At 45.6% G+C, this 4,841-nt stretch overlaps 1 long non-coding RNA gene across 1 annotated transcript; it reads left to right on the top strand.

Moving 5' to 3' along the window:
• Positions 1 to 4,249: 4,249 nt before the first annotated feature.
• Positions 4,250 to 4,841, top strand: LOC120357993. The gene is made up of 2 exons (XR_005574963.1): positions 4,250 to 4,509; positions 4,577 to 4,841. It is a non-coding gene; the product is annotated as an uncharacterized LOC120357993 (long non-coding RNA).

The raw sequence follows: 4,841 nt of genomic DNA, 5'->3' as shown, positions 1-4,841 counted from the left end.
CCGTTGACATTGAACTAGTCGATTTAGCCAAACAACAATCACAAGATGACGAACTGAAACATTTGCTCAATTCTAAAAACTGTTCTCTTAAGTTTAAGAAGTTTATTTGGGGACCACCTCACACGGAATTGTATTGCGAAATGTCGGGTGAAACCATCCGTCCGTACATCCCGACTTCGCTCAGAAAACGAGTCTTTGACATGTTTCACAACCTTGCACATCCAAATACGAAAGTCACTGACCGCGTAATTCGCCAGCGTTATATTTGGCCCAATTTACATCGCGACGTTGCGGAGTGGGCTCGAGCGTGTATTCATTGCCAACAATGTAAAACTACACGGCATGTTAAACAAATCCCTGCGCATTTTACCACTCCTGACTCGCATTTTGATCACGTGCACATGGATATTATAGGCCCTCTACCTATTTGTCAAAACTATAAATATTGTTTAACTATTATAGATCGTTTTTCGCGCTGGCCGGAAGCCATTCCCCTCCGCGAAATTTCCGCAAAAACAGTGGCACAAGCGTTCTTTGATAACTGGATCGCGCGATTCGGCGCACCACGAATTCTCACGACAGATCAGGGCGCTCAATTCGAGTCGCAACTCTTTTCCGCACTATTATCTCTCGCAGGTTGTGAACGAATCCGTACTACGGCATACCACCCCGCCGCGAATGGCTTAATTGAAAGGTGACACCGCACGTTAAAAGCAGCCATAATGTGCCACGACAATCCAGACTGGGTTAGCGTACTTTCGACAGTTTTACTCGGGTTACGCACCCATGTACGCCTAGACACCGGCGCATCGCCTGCGGAATTCATTTACGGCACAACCTTGCGCGTGCCAGGTGAATTTTTCTTACACGACGATTTCACTCCTGACCCGCAAATCTTCGTCGAAGATTTCCGTCAATACATGCGTCAATTAAAACCCGTCCCGGCGACACACCACAATAAAAGACGCCCATTTTATTTTAAAGATTTATATTCATGTTCTCATGTGTTCTTGCGTTGCGAGGCGGTTAAAAAACCGCCTCGGTTAAAAAACCCCGCGAACGACCGTATACCGGTCCATTTAAAGTCCTCAAAAGAGACTCCGACCAAGTCTTTACACTCGAAATCCACGGCAAACCTCAAGCTGTTTCCGTCGAAAGACTCAAGCCTGCACACTTCTTACGTGATAGTATCAACGTACCTATTTTAGACGACACTCCGCAGCCTACCCTTTTGAGTAAAACGTCGCCGAAGACTTACTCGGATCCACAGAAACAAGTAACTTTTAAATTAACATAAGCGTTATGCACCGCAAATTTTATTTTTGTTCTCGAATATTTTTAGTTCACGCGACTAAAGTATTGTAAGCACTCAGCCCCTTTAGCGCATCTAATATAATCATATCAAATATTACAAGCGTACAATTATCGTAAGCGCGTCTAATATAAGCTTAGTTATAAGTATATTGTAAACACTGCACCTCATCTACCTTGGTAAATAGAGGTCGTACACATTTTTTTATGTACATAGCGTTGTCACTCAGGGGGGAGTACTGTAGGCTATGCCGATAACGGCGCTGTATTACCTTACCAACCGACAAGGCCGTCAGGCGAGTGAATTACGCCGAGCAACACACGTACAAGAGGCGTGCATTAGAGACCGTTAGAAACGGCTCAACCATTGTAAACTACAGACACGAAATATAATAATCATTAGTTATTATCCTTTCGGTGCTCATTACATCCCCTCCGATTAGCGGGTGTTGTGAGGCATCCTGACGGAGCGGTCAAGTTATATCAACTTCCCACACTGCCAACTGAGCAACCGACCTCTCTACCCAGTAAACACAGTTACATAACAGCAACGTTGACACAATAAACCTGAAAGTAACACGCAATATAACGTGTTTGTTACATGTAATGTCCCAAAAAACATTTTGCGGGTGAACGTCCAGCGAATCACGCGCAAAAGGGATTCCTACAACACAAGCAAAACCTTATCCAATTGCGTTGTCATAGCGCTAGCAAAACACTAGCACACTTTGTACGCAATTTCAATAAGCGATATGCACGCAAAACGCTAGCACACTGCGCGCGATTTCAATAAGCGATATGCATGCAAAACGCTAGCACACTTTGCGCGCGATCTTAATAAGCGATACCCTGCCAAAAATGTGCTATTAAAACCAATTTAAAATAAGGTAAATTTGAAATAAGGTAAATTCGAATCGTTCGGGGTTTCTGCACCGAAAATACGGTATCAAGACCGATTGAAAAATAAGATCCGAACTCAGATAGATTTATTAAAACAGAATACACTAATGTAAACGTAGTAAATGTTTAGTTTACAAAAAAGAATATTTCTTGTATCCTTTTCGTTAAAAAAGATTTCAAAAAAAATTAAATTTGAATTAAACATTTAATTTATGTACAAGATTAAATAACAATACAGATCAAGAGGCGCGGTCGCGTCTCGTGTCAATTTAAAAAAAAGATAAAAAACGCAAAGCAAGAAAGACCCGCGCCTCTTTTACGCGAGTCAGCGATTTCAAGCATTAACGAGTTATCAGATCTCAGTAACGGCTGAACCGATCAAGTCTGAGTAGTCTCAATCGATAGCTTGGTGACGAATTGCATAATAAAAGTGTTTTTATTTTTTCTCTCCGTGTCCTACGAGCGGAGATATCGCGACGCAAAGTCCAATACATGTTTTACATGTGTAAGATACGTCATTATCGTCGCCAAGCGAATCTTGTCCAGTACCTCTTTTCGACACGAGTAACGAGTGGCGCTCATTTATAGCCGTTCTATCACGTGATATAACATGGCCGTACCCATAAGCATCATGGCCGTCTACCACTATATATGTGTACATACATGTAGTGGTAAGTTAAGGTGACAGTTTTCCTAACCTGTTATTTTTAGATTCGCGAATCAGGCACGTCGCGTCGCGAAAAACGCGGTGCATTAGGTATACGGTCGTTAGTGCCGGGTGATTGTACGTCCTCGTGATCCCTCGACGAGGACAGCACACTTCAAGGACGCTTTCGAAAACAGCACGAGGTGTCAATAGTAGAAGTGGTGATAGTGACAGTGGACGACTGGAAATGACGTGCAGTAACGACGACGACGACGACGACGGCGACGGCGACGGCGACGAGGCGCGGTAACGACGACGACGACGGCGACGATGACGGCGACGACGCGCGGTAACGACGACGACGACGACGGCGACGACGCGCGGTAACAATGACGACGACAACGGCGACGACAACGACGCGCGATACGACGACGACGGCGACGGCGACGGCGATGACGGCGACGATGGCGACGACGACGACGACGACGACGACGACGATGGCGACAATGCAACAACGCGCGATAACGACGACGACGACGACGGCACGGCGACGGCGATGACGCGCGGTAACGACTACGTCGCCGTCGCCGTCGCCGTCGTTGTCGTCGCCGTCGCCGTCGTCGTTACCGCGCGTTGTTGTTGTCGTCGTCGTCGTCGCCGTCGTCGTCGTCGTCGTTACTGCGCGTCGTCGTCTTTGCCGTCGCCATCGTCGTCGTCGTCGCCATCGTCGTCGCCGTCGTCGTCGTCGTTACCGCGCGTCGTCGTCGTCGTTACCGCGTGTCGTCGTCGTCGTTACCGCGCGTCGTCGCCGTCGCCGTCGTCGTCGTTATCGCGCGTCGTTGTCGTCGTCATTGTTACCGCGCGTCGTCGCCGTCGTCGTCGTCGTCGTTACCGCGCGTCGTCGCCGTCGTCGTCGCCGTCATCGTCGCCGTCGTCGTCGTCGTTACCGCGCGTCATCGCCGTCGTCGTCGTCGTCGTTACTGCACGTCATTTCCAGTCGTCCACTGTCACTATCACCACTTCTACTATTGACACCTCGTGCTGTTTTCGAAAGCGTCCTTGAAGTGTGCTGTCCTCGTCGAGGGATCACGAGGACGTACAATCACCCGGCACTAACGACCGTATACCTAATGCACCGCGTTTTTCGCGACGCGACGTGCCTGATTCGCGAATCTAAAAATAACAGGTTAGGAAAACTGTCACCTTAACTTACCACTACATGTATGTACACCTATATAGTGGTAGACGGCCATGACGCTTATGGGTACGGCCATGTTATATCACGTGATAGAACGGCTATAAATGAGCGCCACTCGTTACTCGTGTCGAAAAGAGGTACTGGACAAGATTCGCTTGACGACGATAATGACGTATCTTACACATGTAAAACATGTATTGGACTTTGCGTCGCGATATCTCCGCTCGTAGGACACGGAGAGAAAAAATGAAAACACTTTTATTATGCAATTCATCACCAAGCTATCGATTGAGACTACTCAGACCTTGATCGGTTCAGCCGTTACTGACGGTTCTCGTTATTCTTCACGAGAGAAATAGAGCAGGGAAGATATAGAGCAAGATTTCTCATTGCCTTGTCAGCATTAAGAAAGATATGCAATCATCCAGACTTATTTTTATATATTAGAGAACAAGTAAGCTCATAAACTTACATAGCATTTAATTTATAAGATTTATAAATGTTATTTTTTCCTATTTAAGGATTCTGATGAAAATATCAATTTGTCCAAAGAAACTTTAGAGAACCACTTGGTTATCACTTTTGAAAATCTGGCAGAAACAAGGACACATGGTGCTACTTTCTACTCAGGGAAGACAGGCTGACCTGGAAATTTAATATAAGAGATAATATTGATAATTGCTACCTTTATGAAACAGACATTTGTAGAATAGATACAAAATAATAAGACTATAGTAATATGTGTAAAAATGTAAAAAATGGAAATTGAATAATTTTAATTCTTAA

The sequence above is a fragment of the Solenopsis invicta genome, chromosome 6, assembly GCF_016802725.1.
Source record: "Solenopsis invicta isolate M01_SB chromosome 6, UNIL_Sinv_3.0, whole genome shotgun sequence".
NCBI lineage: Eukaryota > Metazoa > Arthropoda > Insecta > Hymenoptera > Formicidae > Solenopsis > Solenopsis invicta.
The sequence above is the reverse complement of the archived record's forward strand: the minus strand, read 5'-3'. Positions and strand labels throughout refer to the sequence as shown.